This window comes from Octodon degus, unplaced genomic scaffold (assembly GCF_000260255.1).
Source record: "Octodon degus isolate 3935 unplaced genomic scaffold, OctDeg1.0 scaffold00024, whole genome shotgun sequence".
NCBI classification, from domain to species: domain Eukaryota; kingdom Metazoa; phylum Chordata; class Mammalia; order Rodentia; family Octodontidae; genus Octodon; species Octodon degus.
Genome location: NW_004524600.1, coordinates 8,466,067 through 8,483,987, shown reverse-complemented (window position 1 = coordinate 8,483,987; position 17,921 = coordinate 8,466,067). Strand labels below are relative to the sequence as shown.

The following is a 17,921-nucleotide window of genomic DNA, read 5'->3' as shown; positions in this document are numbered from 1 at the left end:
CATTTGAATTTCTTAGTCTACATAGAAAGAACTGCTTAGGCAGAGTGAATACAGAGTAATGCTTTTTTTTCTGTCTTCCTTTCTCCTCTGCTCCCTCCCCACCCTATAGTCTGGAAGAGGGATCCATCTATTAGTGATTAAATATTAAATCTTACACTTGTCTTTAGAAGGATAACTAAAAATAAATAATGGGGCAAAGTCAAGTTTAAGTTCATATGCATTTAATATGAAAAATGCCCCGTGGACTTGGGGTGGGGTATAAGGTGGATGTGGGTGGGCGATGTGAAGGGTCTTTATGCCAGTGGAGAGTATCTAGGACTTCCAGGTGGCATGGAAAGAAGCATTCTACAGTCAGGGGGGCATCTTTGGGGCCTATTTGGACCTTTGACAACTGTCTTATTTCCTGGTCCTGAATTTCAAAGGGGATCTCCCCAAAGTTTAGAAAGCCCAGAGGACAGAATTAAGATCTCAATATAATGGCACTGGAATGGTGAACAAGGAGCCAGGAAGAATGTCATTTAAGACTGTGCATAATTACTCTTCCAGATCTTTGAAGGGCCTTTTGAGGAAGAGGGGTTACATCTTTTTACCATAACTGCAGTGAGTAGAATTTTGCACAAAGCTAGAAATATATATATTTCAGCTTGAAGAAAAGAACCCTTTTTATTTGATGGGGGTGCCCAGGGCCTTACACGTTCTAGCTCTTATTACTAAGCTATACCTTAAGCCTGATAGAAGCCATTTTTTTGTTGCCCAGGTCTTCGAGGTGGAACTCAACTGATACAGGATATAGAGAGCACCTGTTGGGTGGGGTGAGCAGAGAGAGGGATCATGTTGGGACAATTAAACTGGATAATTTATAGCATCTCATGGTGGTGAAGATCAGATTCTGTTAGTAGATATGAATTACCTGTGTTTCTAAATATGTGAAGTTTTACCCTGTACTAGGCTCTCTGCAAAAAACAAAATGGAAATGCCACTAGGGAGGCACCTAGCTAAGTACTGGAGTTCTGGAAAGAGGCTGCCTGGGTTTACCACAAAAAGACAAAATATTTAGTTTCTCAGTTTCCATGTGTGTGAAATGGGAGTATAACAAAATATATTCCACAAGGTTATGGTGAAGATTAAACAAATTAACAAGTATAATGGTGCTAGACCAGGGATTGGGACAAATGTGCTCCCATATTGGTAACCTGTTATGACCATGGCTGAGTAATACCAACCTAAGCTACATCTTAGCTGAATTTGAGTGACAACACATTCAGATGGTAAAGGTCTGTAGAATGAGATTTCATCAGGAATGCTGATCGAAGTTAATCCTTGACCTTTTGTAACTGCATAAGGTGCACCTGCCTAGAGAGTTGTTTTGTCCATTAGTAGACAAAAACCTTTCCAGACTGAAAACAAATACTGAAATGCATGGCAATGTTGTTGAATTAGCAATAAGCCAAGAAGCAATTTAGTTAACAGTTCTTGGTCTTAATTTCATCAGAAGAGCCCAGTTTTCCAATTCATCTTTGCTGGCAAAATCTTTAACCATTATCCTAGTAACAAAATGAGAACCAGTTCAGAGATTCAGTCTGAAATGACCGTCCTTGGACTCTAAACAAATAAATAATGCCTAAATTAGAGTAGGTTTAGTGCAAGAATGTACTCTAGCAGGGAAAGCAGCCAGCAAGAGTAGAAAGGGACATTTGAAATCAGGGGAGAAACAATAGTGAGTGTTAGGTCATTAACTTTTCACCTTTTGCTCCTTCCCTCTCCTAGTAATGTTTAACAAGACTTTATTGATTATAATAGCCTTGATTTGTAAATGGGAACCAAAGATCACGTTGTGGGCAGCAGACCAATCCTTGCATACAATATCTGCAAGCCAAAGACTTCATTAATAATTGATTTTGGGAGGATCATAGGAGCCCACATGGGCCTGTCTTTTGCCAGCATTTTCCATCACAATGTATGGCTTGATTTATGAATAATTGTAGGATATTAGTTCTGGAAGGCACTGGGAACTGGAGGACCTATTCAGAGGCAAAGCCAGACATCCTGACTCTTGTTATAAGGCACTTGACACTAAATATATGTGAGTTCTTTCATTAACAGAACATCAGATGCAGACAGAAAGAATCTGACAGCTCAGTGACATAAGCAGGTCACTATGGGTGATCTCCAAGCATTCCTGATTCCTTTTTCTGAGCACCTTCATGAGACTGAATCTCCATGTGAGAGAATGAAGATTGAGTTTCAGAAATTGTTTGATGAGAAACACGGTTGCTGGCCAGTAGGAAGTGGCCTCAGTGGGTCCAATTCATAGTGTAGAGCTCTGTCCAACACTGTGTATCATACTCACCTGGATACTGTATCATTTTGGGGGTCGCTAACATCCAGGAAGTCAGGTGGGATGAGTGGGCCCTGCTTGGTCTTTTTCTAATCACCTTTCTGCTCCCCTGTGAAGAAGGCTAAGGTACTGCACTGGCAGCCCTAGCACTTGCAGGGCATCTCTGATATCTTGAGTGTTTGTGGGCTGTGTTTCCACCTTCCTCACTGTGAGTAGACTGGATGCGCAGCTTCTGGTTTGGCACTGGTCACCCTCAGCTCCATGATGTATGGACCACTATCAACTCACTCTTGATCCTACGTGTATCTGACAATCTGGCCTCTTGTTTGTCTGGGAAGAGAGTTGTGATATTCAATTTCTGACTTTTGGTTGTGTGAATTTATCACTGCCTACTGCTCAGGCCATAACTGCAGTGTGGGTGGACTGGGCTGCTGTGGCATTCCTTGCTGGGATCCACTTTCAACTCAACTCTGGTTTCTTATAGCTGAGTGCTCTAACTCCAACACAAGGGCTGTTTTTCACCTTCCTATGCTCCACAGCAGTCACTGCCATCTAGAGTTGAAGCTAGAACTTTTACTGCCCATGACTTATTGAGACCTCCCAGTTACAGAGCAGTTGACTGCTTCTTAGGGCTGCATGGCTCAGCCTGGCAAGAGATGGCAACAGTATCAGATACTGGCTCCACAGGGGATGGGAGGAGGGGAGCAGGATGGAGGCAGTGCCAAGGCTTGGAGCCTTGAAATAAAAATATGATGACACTGGTACTATGAAGAAAGTCTGGGGAAGATGTCTTGAAATGTGGCAAAATGTCCTAGTGTGCCACATTACTCAACTTTTCAGAGCTTTGATGGGAACGGAAGTTCCTCTTGACCCTCTTCCTACCTCCTGCAGACATGGTGATCCCCTGCGCTTTCGCCCTTCACAGGGGAATTCTTTTGCTAACTGCAAGTGCCTATAACTTCTGACACCCATGGGAAAGGCCTGCTGCCTTGTAGGGTAGCCAGCCTCTGCTGGGTATGGGTGCATTTCCCTTGGTCCTTGCCCAGCCCTTGGAGACTCATGAGGGCTGTCTTCTCTGAGATCACATCCTGGGTCTCAGCCTCAGGAAGATGTGTTTTATATCACAGAGAAGTGCTGGACTCTGAGGTGTGGGGTGACATGTTCCCACCACTCAGACTCTGACAAGCATAGACATCTTTGCTTCCCAATTAAGCAAGCCAGTGGTTTGTGGGAAATCATGCCACCATATTAGATATGGAGCAGCCCAGTATCTTAGTCCTTTTTTTGTTGTCATAAGGAAATGTCTGAGAGGAGTTAACTTAGGTAATAAATACACTTATTTAGCTGATAGCTTTGGAGGTCTCAGGGTATGGCCCTGGCATCTTGGCTTTGGTGAGGGGCTTCTGGCTATATCCCAACATCACAGGTGGTACCATGCTGGGAATATGTACAAGATGGAGAGATCACATGGCAAGACAAGAAACAAGAGAGAGTCAGGGTGCCAAGGCATTTCTTTTTGTAACAACCCATTCTTGTGGGAAAAATAAGTTGTCCCTGCAAGAACCAACCCATTCTGTATTAATCCATTCAGGGAAGTGGAAGTTCATGACTTCCACTAGGCCTTACCTCATAAAGATTTTTTCACCTCAGCCCTAGCACACTGGCATCAAGCTTCAAGCACACAAACCTTTGGGAGATAGACCATAGCCCAACACTGGCACCCCACAATCTTCTGGTGAGCCTCACTTCAGTGTCTATGCTTCTGTCTCTATCAACTTCCACCTTCACTGGAGTTACTGTGCCAGGGATTCCAGTCAAACCTGCCCCTCACAGAAAGGCATTTCCTGGCATAGAGGATAAAAAATATCAACCTGTTGACTGGAGTGTAATTGTGAAAGCCCGTTGTACTGCTGGCTGTGTCCTTACTAGTAGAGATAGTTCTCTTTAAAAAAAAAAAAATCCCTTTTTATATTTTCAGTGCTGGGGATCGAACCCAGAGATTTGCACAGGCTGGGAAAACACCAGATTATAAATATTTTAGGCTTTATGGGCCACACTTTCTCTCTGGCAACCACTCTGCTCTGACATTGCAGAGCAAAAACTGCCACAGAGAATGTGTAAATGAACGAGTATGGCTGTGTTCCCACAAAACTGATTTATAAAACCAGGCAGTGAGCCATAGTTCTCAGCTACCTGGGGTATTGCTACACTCCTTCCAGGATGCTTCTGAAAGCTATTCTAGTCAGTCCTCAGTAGAGTTTTGGGATCGTATTTTCTTGTCAATGAAGCCATAGAAGGGCAGACAGGATCTCTGCTCTTCCAGAATGGCAGTCCTGTTTATGTCAGTTGAAGATATCTAGTTCTTTCTGGGACTTGTCCCTTCTTTTCCGGGTCTTAAGGATATTCCACCTCTTTTTTTCTGTCTCTATTTAAACACCACTCCCTCTTTCAGGCTCCTGATGATTCAAATCCTAGATCAGATCAGCTCTTTCTTATGTTTGTTACCTCTGAGTTTCATAAGAGAAAATCACAGTCCCTGGCTAGCACTGTCAAGACTCATGGTATATGTTCTCTGATATTTTACAAGTCTTTTCAGTTGGACTTATCTTCCAGGGATGCCATCTAGAGAGTGGCTACAATTAATGAGTAATTCTTGGTAAGGACACCTAGCTTGTCAACAGGTACTCAGGAAATCTGGTAGTACAATAGCACCTGGGACGACAGGGCTCAACAGAGTGAGAATCAAAGACTAGTTGGTCTCACCTTGTTCTTTTGCATGTTTAGAATTTCCAGGTTTAGTTGTTTGACCAGTTAAAACCACAGAAGAGACTCTCAGATAACATGGAATTGTAATGGTTGAAGAGTCCATGGTCACTGGCTCTGTTTACTTATAAAGACGACCACACATATGTGAATACATTTGGCCATGCATGAGTATATCTATATGATTCAGGCTTCCAAGAGCTGCAGGGTCCTCAGAGGCAACCGGAGCTGGAGAATGAGGCAGGGAGTGGAGGCAGCAGCCTGATCTCAGGTCATTCCTACTCCCTGTGATCAAACAGAAGGACAGTTTAGAAATGACACACCCAAGCCTACATATGGACTCCAGCCTAGCCAGGAAGAAGTCATGTAAGTCAGTCCATGTCTTAGCTACTTTCTCACTGAGATAGAGTACCCAGTACTCAAAACTTAAAAGAAGAGAAGTGCATTTTGGCTCACAGTTTGCAGATGCTTCAGTTCATAATGGACTGGTTCTGAGGTGGGACAGCATGACCCAGGGGTATGCTGGAGGAGAGCTGTCACTTCATGGCAGACAATAACAGTGAGGACAGAGAGGAGCAGGGAAGGGCTGTGTACCCTTCAGGGTCATACTTCGTCCTGACAGCATGCTGCAAGGCTCCCATCATCCAGTTACCTTTTAAAACACCAATGTTGGGGGTGGATTTTAGGTCTAACTTGTGACAGCCTAGTTATCCTTTGTGGTCTGGCAGAACAGTTTTGGAGGAATGAGAGTCTGATTTGTTCCCTATCCCATGGGACATACACATAGTGAATGGAATGCTCACCTTGACATAAAATTCCACAGTAACAGCATCAGGTAACATATCATACTATGACATTAGCTTTGAGCTGTATAAGAAATTTCTAAACTAGAGAAAAACATTAACTGGGTCCTACAGCTAGGATTATTTACCACCAAATCATGGAAAATGGGATAGAAGTTTTTAGGACTTGACACTTGAATGCATGTAATTAATAAAAGAAATAAAAGCAGAAGCGCCAAGATCATCTTTGGAGTCAAGATTTTAGCAAGTAAACGGTCCATTTATGTAAGCAGTACAGATGTAGAAAATACTGATCAAGTTCATATGCAATGTGCTTATACAAATGTCAACTTCTGATTAAAAGATAGTCTTTATTGTGTATTTATTATTTATTTAAAATTTTTTCTCTTTTCAGGACTGGGATGTACTACAGGGCCTTCACACTGAGTCACCTCCCCCACTCCGAAGATAGGGTCTTGCTAAGTTGCTGAGCTGTCCAGGCTGGTCTGCATCTTGCTATTTTTCTGCCTCAGTCTCCTGGAATGCTGCGATTACTGATGTGTTCCATCATGATTGCCTTCAAGTGACATCTACTTATGATTGCTTCTCGGGTACCAATGGGACTGATGTTTTCATGAAGCCAAGAGGATGAGAATTTTCTAGAACTCTGTACACAAAAATGCTTTTCATATATTTCAAGTGATCTTTCTTGCTCCTTTTTTCCTTAGCTTCTGATGCTTTCCTTTTGCCTTGCTATATCACCCCTTTTAGTCTGAAAAATTTCTATTTCTTATAGAAGAGCTTGAAACTAGAATCTATTAAGTTCTTTTCTCACTTATGAAACAGTCCATGTTGGATGGGGATATTGTCAGAAAGGACAAGTTAAAATATTTAAGTTGTCTCAGAGAATTTATACCAGGGCAAAACTGGAAAGAAACCTAGACAATTTCTAACTTAGAATTATTTTAGTATCTTAAAAAGAGAGGAGGTAGAAAACTAGTATATGCTCTTTAACCCTTTATCACCAAGAAATGGGGTGGGAGCCAACATATTCAAGTGTTCTCCCCAACACTGAAAAATAATTCACTTTCAAGGACTCTGCTTCACTAGCTGTAAAATGTGGTAGATATCTACATTTTTGGTACCGGAGATCAAGCTCAAGACCTTGTACTTGACAGACTGGTACTTATACCATTGAGTTATTGCCCTGTCCCAATGAGGTGAATGTTATGTGAAGAAAATATTCATAAAATTAGCTTCAAAGTGGCCTGAATGAACAAAGGACCTTTCTGCTTAAAGACCTGATAGTCTTTCCGCTGTGTCTTATAATTTGATGAAATCTGATTGCATACAAAGACCAAGTTCTCCAGGATGACATCTAAGTATCATTCTATTTGAAGTCAAAATCACCTTTCTACCTCACTTCTTGAGTTTTCTTTTTTGGGGTTCTTGATTCTTCCTTTCTCAGCAACCCCCCCGCCCCCCGTGACGCTGAACCTTTGTTCTTGCTATTGCTTTCCCTCCCCCTACTGCCCAGAGTGTCCCACCCACTTCTTAAAAGCCAAAAGTCACTCTTATTCAGTGTTCTCTACTCTCTGCAGCTTGAACTGTCTCTTTTCCTTTGTGTTGTCTTAGAACATTTTTCTCATGGGACAGTTATTTGTTTACACATTTTGTTTTTTACCTCCGAAAGTATGGTGGAGGAATGTGTCTATCTCCCCAACCACAGTAAAATTAGCAAGTGTCTGAGAATATGAAAGATGAATGAATAGATACACTTGACTGAAATTGGTCCATACAACTGTCCTGAGAAATGTCTAGCATTATTTCAAAAGGCAGCCAGAATGGCCTGACATGGTGATAGGCGAATAGGTATTATATCGACCTGATTGGGTAAAAGAGTCATCTCTCTGTGCATAAGAAAAAATGAAACTGTTTGGCACACCCATTGGTGAAGAAGACCTGAAATCACAGCTAATCATGCTATTTTGCTGAAAACTTGAATTAAGAAATGCTGCCTTGGGAAATTAGAGAGGGCTGAGTTGAGTGAAATTTTTTAAAATATATTTTTATTTGAAGATCACATGTCTTTATGGATCCTTTCCTTTAACTTGTAATTTCCTTAAATGATTAAAAAGAATATACGTGACTTTTTAAAAAAAATTAAAAAATAATTTTATTGAGAAACAAATAGCAATGAGACAGTTTCAAAACCGAATTGTAGCACAGTTTCAATAATTAATACATTGCATATTGTTGTCTTAGTGGTTATTCATAGTACAAGAAGCAGACATGATATCCTGTCCAAAAACATCATTAGAACAAATTTCTCTATTCACTGAATTAAGAGAATGCAGCTGTATATCTATCCTAACTATTTTGAATATACAGATACAAAATGGTCCTTCGTTTGTATCCCCTTTTTTGGTTAGTTTCATCAGAGAAGGATATTCCATGTCATTTAAATATTGTAGATGCATGAATTCAACAAAATATTTCAATATAGTCCAGTAGTCCATAATAGTAGTGGGTTTTCCATAAGACTGGCAATGTCAGAAGTTGTTGACTTGAGCCTTTTATAGCCCAACATTAATATGGCTTTACTGGTAAGTGAAATTTTTTCACTCCTCTGAAGTATATGGAGTTGAATCATGACATGAACAGAAAACCAATAGACTGCCACTAGATGCTGCTGTTTCCTCATCTGGAGATGAGACTTGTCACCCCAAAGGCCCCAGAAAAGAGGGCTGTGGGGCCTGGTATCTCTCTGAGTCAGCTTTGTCCATCGCTGGATGGGACAGACATCTGAGACTCCCTGAGATGCCTCATTTGTGGAGGAAAGAATCTTGGCCTTGGTAATTTTTCAAACCGTTTCAATTACTTTTCAATAATTTAAAAAGGAAAATTAAGACATACGAAATACTATTTGAAATACCTTTTCTATACACATATTCTTTTTGTAGATGAGTGTCAATTTTAACAAAATATCATTTAGATAATGAGATGCCACAAAACATATGGGGCAACCATCAAATGAACAATGGGATACTTGTGCACACTGTTATGCTTTCTGGGCCTACACATTTCCCAGGCAAAATCTTATTTATGTTCTCAGTGAATTGTAGAGCCAGAAAGAACCTAAGAGGTTGTATAGAGTGGCCAGCCCAAATATCTAAACATAAATTTTTCCAGGGAAAATATTTTCTTTTTGTCCCTCCTCTTTTTAGGTTCCATAGTTTTAGAACAAAGTCCTTGGCTCCAGGTCAGCCCTGCCTTATATTCCCTTGTGTGGGTGGTGGAGCTGCTGCATGAGCTCTGAAGCTGGGTGAATCTCCCTGAATCACTGAGTCGCTGAATGACATCGACTCCTAGCAGTTGTGTGTGAGCTATTTTTCTTACTGTGGTGATGTGTTTGCTTCAGATGACTTTAGTTATATGGAAATTAAACTGCAAGGCAAGAAAAGTGTGGTGGGATCAACCTGGTCCTTGTGTTCATTCCCATCCCCAAATTGGGGAAGCAGCGTGGTCCTGTCTCTGCCGAGTACTGGCAGTTCACGGAGCCCTAGTAGGTGCAGCACAGAGTAGGGATCCCTGATTTTCCAGGTGAGTTCTGAAGGTCACACGTCTGCTGCATCTTGCGGTAGTTGTGCCAACTATTTATTTCTCATAAACAAAATAGCACACCCTTAACCTATGTGACACCATTAAAATGCTATCTCAATAGGGTAGGAGAGTTGCTGGCTGTTGAACAGAATGCGTGAAACAGAAGTAAATGAAACAAAATATTTGAATACTCAAATCTTTTAGTTTGTATCTTACAAATGTACTTCTTCCATCTGAAAAAGACCAATGGACTCCAATTTTGTTTCTTCACAGAAGAGATGATTTATTGTACATGTTTTACACTCAGCCAAAAGTGAGAACAGAAGTAGTCCAGAATGCCACAGGTCCAGGGTAAAACACCAGGGGATTACTTAATTTGAATCTGGTGGATCTCTCTTTGAGGTGGTCTTGGTGATCAAATGGTAGTGAAGTCCTAATCCATGGAGACATTCTAGACAGCATGCCGTCCAAAACTTGCAGCAGCGTTGTCAGCCTCCAGCATCCTTTATTTCTGCTCCTTTGGCTTCCACAGGTGTACAGGCTGTTTTCCTGGACTTCTGTCTCCTCTTTCTTCTTTTACTGTTCAGTCTGCTCATTCCCTTCTTCCTCCACTTGGCTCTCATGGCACAGAGGTTTCTAAGAAGATGGTGTTAAAGTTGAGAGTCCACTTTTTTTTTCTACACCCTAATTGTGACAGTTTTTAAATAAATATTTAATTTCTCTTGCTCTCAGGAGAAAAATGAGAATGACAATGATCTGTGAACATGCCAAGAACTCCTAATCCTCCCCACCCCCGTGACCAAGCAAATCCTCTCACTAGATCAGTTCGGCTCCAATGTTCACAGTTAACAAGGTTTCATTAGTGCTGAAAAAAATTTGCTTTTGCTTCCAAACACAGGACTGAGCTCTGATAGCACCTCAGTAGGGAACAAATTTTCCTTTTAAAAAATCTTTTTGCTTCCCTGGTGAGTAGTAATCTTGTCCTTTGAAATAGTTGCAATCAGAACAAATTACCTAAAGAGTAGGGGATGAAAAGATTTCGTAGTGTCTGTGGGTATTTCGTGGTTTTCTTTAACAATTGGCTTTCCTTTAGTAATTAAAATGATCCTGAAAATCTGTATGTCCTTGACAGTGCTTCTCTTAAATGTGAAAGCTTGGCTTTGAAAGTGACAGCGACTGCAATTGCTTCAGCAATAGCTCTGGAGGCCTGGAAACCTTGCCTTGTTACCAGATTCCCTTCTTCAATAGGGACCATGTGGAGTTTCTGGGACAACTGCTGCTATAGTTGGAAGAAAGTCAGACCAGAAAAGAGGAGAGGGCTTTGTGGCCGGTCTAGGCCCAAATTCCACATGCTCCAGTCAGGTGTGTCTAAGTAGAGAAGTCAGTACAGGTCATCTTCACAACTGTCTTTGATCAGGTGAGGCCCTCAGAAGCTAGGAGAGTCCTGGGTCTGCGGCCCAACCTCAGTCTTTGAGCATCTAAGGCTGGGTGCCCGCCAGCAAAGACGATAAAGCATGGTGCTTCTCAGACTCTGTCCTCAATTTTCTTTGGCACTGAAGCCCCGCTGGGACCTTGGTTACCATCAGGAAGACACTTCACTGTGAAACACACAGCGTAGTCTGTGCCAGCGGCAGTGCTGATCACACCCAGCCGGGGTGCTGGAAAATGTGTGCCTCCTTGCGAAGGTCAGGGAGATGGAGAAAGTTCCTGAGCTCACTAGCGCTCAGCAGATGCTTCTTCTGGGAAGAGAGACTTGAAAACTCATTAAGGCTGGTGTGAGTTCTCTTTTAGCACAGGAAATACAAGTATCTGTAGAATAAACTGGTGAATGTTAAATAAAAACCATGGAATCCATCTATTTCTCCACTGAGTACATTCATTGAGTATGGAGATATTTTTGATGGGCTTTATGAGCTGGGTACTGTGGTGGGTGCTGGGAACAGAGGAAAGAGCTAAGTCATGTCTTCATCAGCATTCCACACTTCCATGGGAGGAAACACGAATGTGGATACAGACGTGTTTGCATAATCACACGTGCTACTGCGGCCCTCAGAGGAGGAAAGGGTGCCTCGTGAGTGCATTCTTGTCTAGCTTGGGGACAGGAAAAGCATCCTGGGAAGATGTCACAGACCTGATATCCAGGGGTAGGTAGGAAGAGTGCCCAATGGAAGGATGTACCGTTGAGGTGGCTCTGCTTTTGAAGAGAAATATGGCACTTCAGAAGTTCCAGGAAGCTGAGGTAGCTAGAGCACAAAGAACAGCTAGAGACCAGTGAGTGGTGCAGCAAGTTAGTGAGACCGTGGGCAGCTGAACCCACAGGGTCACAGATCCCACAGAAACAGTTTGTTCTTGATCTTGAGGGCCCCTGGAAAGTCTATTAAGGGGTATAAGTGGATGTGTGATGTGATCTAATTTTCCCTTTTATGGTGATCACCTTGGCTGGAGATGGAAAATGGATTAGGGTAGGGCAGGAGCAGCTGTGGCCCAGGAGACAGGCTGAGATGAGGGAACGTAAACAGCCCTTGGGCCATGTGTCAGGAATGTGGAGGAGAACTCAAATATTGTTTCATAGTCTCTAAGATCGCAGATGTAGGAATCCAGCTTGTGATTGATGACAGTGTGATGAGCTCTGTACCAAAGGAGAGTAGCACACAGTCTATGAGCCCAGGAGATAGAACAGTTACATTGGACTTGGAGGATTCAGTCAGAGTGTGGGGGTGGGGGTGGCGTCTGCTCTGATCGAGGGGAGTGAGTAAGAGCCAAAGAGGAATTCAAAATTACTCTAAGGCAAGGTGTAGTAAGAGTAAATCTGAACATCAACTTGACATGTTATTAACTTTGGGGGCTGATGACTGGTGTGATCTGGCCCCCTCATTCTCAACCCACTCTCCTTTCAACCCAGACCAAGTGCTTTGAAATTATTGACTTCAGGACTTTGATTTTTTTTTTTTAACATTGACAGTTTTCTCATTTTATTGTGTAATTTCATGAATTTTGACCAATATATCTGAGGTATCAGGTCAGTCATTTTTGTGACCTTCTTAATCTTAACCCAAAGGATAAAACAAAGCTATACTAACAGTAAAAATATTGACAGCATTTTGACAACATTAGAAATGAGACTTGACCAGAAACTTCGTCACCATAGAGTTCCACACAGTGCCAAGACCTTGACTTTGATAACTTGTTGATTACAGAAAGGCCAGGAACCCCCCAAATCCTTTATAGCGCCTCACTCTTTTTTGTGATCCCAGTTATTCAAACTAAACGCCATGAACCATCTTTAAGGGTGTTGCCTGATGTACACCCTCAATTTCCCTCGCTTTCTCTAACTTTGCCTTCAAGATTCAATGATACCTAGCCCGCGTGTCCTCCAACTCCGCCTCTCTCACCCTGTGCTCAAGAAGATGCTGTTGGCTGGAGCTAAACACACGTCCACCTCTTCTGTTCTTATGTGAGACCACTACACTCTAGAGGGCTTGCAATGCAGCCAGGTCACCCTATGATACTGTTTTAGTCCGTTCATTCCTCTGTTATCCTAGACCATTTTACACCTTTCACTCTCACCTCTAAACAGCCTGCATCCTCCCTTCAGGTGGCAACTTACCCTCTTGTTTCAATGAGAAAACAGAAGCCAACAATGCGACTTCTGCATGCTTCTGTGCTTCACCTCTGTACAGAGTGCTTCTGAGCCCAGTACCTGCCTTTTTACTATTGCTGGGGTGAGCAGTCCCTGCTTTCGTTAAAAGCAGCTCCTTTGCCTGAGCACGTCTCATTTCCTCTCTTCTAGGGCATGACTCCAACTATTCTTTTACCTGCATCTGTAGCTTCCCTCTACTGGATCATTCACATCTATACAAAATGTTTTGCTGTAATATCTCCCATCCTATAAAGTTACCTTCTCTTGGCCCACATCCTTACAGGGTGCTGCTTCCTCTGCTCCCATGTACAGTGAAACTTCACTAAAGATGTCTCTTTTCTCAGTGATTCTAGTTCCTCGTATTTCCATTCTTTTTTTTTTTTTTAATAAAATTTTATTCTTACATGTACAACAGACTCCAAGAACACACTTCATTGTAGTTATAGGTGTGAAGAGCTGTTATGGCAGGGCATCCAGATAGCTGAATAGGAATGGAATCCAGGGTCACCATCATTGTACACACAAGGAGTAGTTTATTTTCTGCCAGATTTCTTAATTCCACTTGTGGTCAGGGGGCCCTTTCCCACGGCCTTCATTTTTAGCTCCTCAAGTTTCTTCTGCTCTTCCTTTTGATTCTGTTTGAATGCTCTGTCTCATTCATCTCCTTGGCCTGTTTCTTGGCTGCTTCAGGGGCTTCTTCTTGCCACCTTCACAGCCAGGTATGGTGCCTGCACACCTCCAGAGCCGAGCTCAGAAGCCAGGGACCCATATTTCCATTCTTTAAGTGCATGCTAGTCAACTCTCTCCCCTAACAACCTCCCTGAAATTGCTTTTATCCTCACCAACCAAGGCTTGCATGTTAATAAATTCCATAGCAAGTCATAGAAGCTTCAGACTTCATCCTAATTATTAATGAAATTTGGTGCAAATGGTCCCCCCTCCTTGAAGCATGCTATTTGGATTATTCTGGAACCCAAATTCTAGTGTTTCTCCTTATTTATAGCATGCTACTCCTCTGTTCCAAATTCCTCTTCTCTCCAGCCTCCCAATGATGGAGAACCTTGAAAGTTGACCTCTTGACTCCACTCATGTTCATTTCCTAGGTGAGCTTACTTAGTCTCATGAATTTAGACATACTTGCTTTCCTTTTCTTTCTTTCTCTTCTCCAGCTTGGATTTCTCCACTAACTCCAGGCTCAAAAATCTGCCTATGTTATATTTCCATCTGTACTTTAGGTAGCACCTCAAAATTAGAACTGTTGATTGTTTCCTTCAAGTATTTATTTATTTATCCTGGGGATTGAACTCAGGACCTTGCACTTGCCGGGCAGGCACTTAAGCTGCTGAGCTATCACTCTGGCTACCATAGACTTGCTCCTCTTCTGTTCCCACAGCTCTTTTTCAAGTTCATCACTCACTGGTATGTAACCACTATAATTTACAGCTCTCTCAACAGCTTCCTAGAATCTGAGATTTTCTTTTTTTTTTGTCACCTTCACTGCTACCACTGTGGGCCAAGTCACCAATGTCTCCCACTTAGATTAATGTAATAGATTCCTAACTGCTCCCACTTTTGCATTTCCATCCCTGCACAGCATAGTTTCACCTCAACAACCAGAACAATCTGCTTATAATATAAATAATAATTTGTTGCTTCTATGCTCAAAATTCCCCCAAGCACTGTATTTCATTCAGAAGCACACACAAATCTTATACTGACTTACAAGGCTCTGTGTGCATGCACCTTCCTCCCTCCCTCCCTCCCTCCCTCCCTTCCTTCCCTTTCTTTTTTCTTTTTCTTTATTCTCCTTCTTCTTTCTTCTCCTCCTCCTTCTCCTCTTCCTCCCTCTCCTCTTCCTCCCTCTCCTCTTCCTCCTTCTCCTTCTCCTCCTTTTTCTCCTCCTCCTCCTTCTCCTACTCCTTCTCCTCCTTCTCCTCCTCCTCCTTCTCCTCCTTCTCCTTCTCCTCTTTCTCTTCCTCCTCCTCCTTCTCCTTTTCCTTCTCCTTCACCTCTTCCTCCCCCTCCTTCCCCTCCCCCCTCTTCCCCCTTTTCCTCCCCCTCTTCCTCCTTCCTCCTCCTCCTCTTCGTCCTCCTCGTTTTCGTCCTCATCCTCGTTCTCGTCCTCCTCCTCCTTTTATCTTGGGGGTCAAACAGCACCTTGCACTTTGCACTTGCCAACAAGGCCCTACATGAAAGGACCTGCTGTTTGTTCTCTGACCTTGTCTCCTATCTCCCACATTGTTCACTCCATGTGGGCCCCTTGATAGGCCTTAGGCACAGTGGATATGTTTATTTCTTGAGACCTTTGATCTCACTCTTTCCTTTTGCAGGGTTTTCCCCCATAGCTTCATTTGGCCTCAAACTCCTTTCCGTCAAGTTTCTGTTCATGTCACTTGATCAGGAAGATTTTCCTTGACCAGGAAGACTTTCCTTGACCACTCCTTTCCACTTGCTCTACCTGTTGCAGTCCTCATTCCCATTTTTGCACTGTTTTTCTCAATAGCACTGATGGACACCTACCATAATATGCTAGCCGGTTAATAGTGAATCCTATATTCCTTAGCCCCTATATTCTTGCAGTTAAATAGAGCAAGATTTATTAGATGCTCTCTTTATTGCTTAATGCTGATGTTTCTACTTGATCAGTAATTTTCTTCACCTGGAATTTGGACACCCAGAGCTTGTCCCTTGAACTTTGAGACTTCATAGTTTCTGTATCTGGCAAGGGAAGATTAGTAAGCAGAGGTCTTCCAAATGCTGTCTTGAATGTTGCACATATCACTTCTGCTCCCATTACATTGATGAATTATTCACATGGACACCGCTTCTTGCAAAAGAGACTGTTGCCTGCTGGTGACAATGCCACCCTGGAAAGATGGTGTGCCAAAGATTGCCCCCGCCACACAAATCCCATGTTTATCTATCTATTGGAAGTGGTCTTAGAATATAAGCTCTGTGGAGAAAGGATTCATTTTATTTCCATCTCTATTATAACTCTATGACATAGAAAATCTGGTTTATGAAAGGTCCACAGTGATCATTTAATTAAAACATTAGGTGTGCATTTAATAATAGAACAATATAAACTTCTCATTTATCAGTTAAAGAAAGAAGGATGGGACTGCTAATTCTATACCTCTGTAATTAACTCTTATGGCTTTCTTGACTTTTATGGGATAGAAGTATTCCATTGGTCTTAGAAACTGAAAAACTGGTGCAACTCCAAATAAAAATAATAAATCTATTTACTGCTTCATTTATTATTACTTTAATAATTCTTACATTTCTTATCTTCACACCTATAACAAAACTTCATGAAAAACTGTTATACCCATCTTACATTGAAATAACCGTCTCCATATATTTTTTCCTTAGTTTTATCCTCACCTCTACACTATTCTACTCCAACCATGAAGCCATAACTTCAAACTGAAATTGACTTACAATCCAAACTTCACACCTCAGTCTTAACATTAAGTTAGATTACTTTTCTATTCTTTTGATGTCAGTAGCATTATGTATTACATGATCTATCATAGAATTTTCTTTATGCTATACACACTCTGACGCACACATTGATAAATTCTTCAAATACCTACACAGATATGCCTGTGCAGTTGTTTGACATATTGCCAGCTACTCAGATATTTGGAACTATCACACAATTGGCTAGTTGTGTTGACATAATCTTTGTATACTTAGATGCTTTCAATTGGTTACATCGCTTGTCTTTGGATCTTTGTTGTCGCTGCTGTTGTTGAAAGACCATAGAGCTGAAGAGAGGAGTACAGCCAGTGTGGGTTGAGGTTGAAAAGACATGTGTTGGATCATGAAGATCATGCTTGTATATGCTTGTAGCTTGCAGGAATATGTCCAGGTCACAAATTAAACTAGCACCAAAGTGTTTGGCCACATTTCCATTGCTACAGCCATGTGAACAATATTGCACAACAGGAATTTCTCTCTTGCCATCTTTGTAGATAAGAAGCAGTGAATCAGGACACAAAAAAAGTAATTTTGTTTGATGTGACTGCACTGTGCACACAGGCCTTATGTTTCTCCATGGGAAAGTTTTACTTTGTTCAGTAGACTGCATGATAAATCTATGGATTGACTCCAAATTATTTCTTTGGCTTTTTCCTCTGTGTGTTCTCTGAAATTAGGCTAGAGTTGTCATGATGCAAATAACTTCAGCGAACTTTGGGATGAAGTAGTGTCATGTGGGAAACTTTAGATCTGAGGCATTCATGTACTTTTTGCCACTGAGATCAAACATTGAGTTGGATAGACTATATTTTTGTTTTAATTCATGTTTGATTCTTTAAAAAAATTCATGTTGAGTTCCTTTTAAATACATCATGACTATAAGTCAAACTGAGAGAGATAGCCTGTGTAGTTTGACATGTTGCCACCTATTCAGATATTTGGAACTATTATATAATTGGCTAGATAATTAGTTGTGTTGACATAATCTTTGCACACTTAGATGCTTTTAATTGACTACACTGCTTGTCTTTGGATCATAAGAGTCAACCATGAGATACAGCTCCAAGTAGATTATGTAATGTGCATGATTAAGATCTGCATATTATGTTGGTTTTACAATCTTTTATTAAGCATTGGAAAGTACGCTTATTATGTGAGTAGAAAGCAGTCCAAAAGGACTTAGGAACCAAAAACAATGAGTGCAAAGTTACAAGGATTCCATATAGGTCAGAGAGAAAGGGGAGAGAGAGAGGAACAGAGAGAGAGAGAGAGAGAGAGAGAGAGAGAGAGAGAGAGAGAGAGAGAGAGA

At 41.7% G+C, this 17,921-nt stretch overlaps 2 pseudogenes; both read right to left on the bottom strand.

Moving 5' to 3' along the window:
• LOC111811986 overlaps positions 1–13,401 on the bottom strand; it is a 52,929-nt pseudogene extending 39,528 nt beyond the window's left edge.
• Positions 13,402–13,659: 258 nt separating this feature from the next.
• The window catches only part of LOC101578209, a 54,824-nt pseudogene continuing 50,562 nt past the window's right edge, over positions 13,660–17,921 (bottom strand).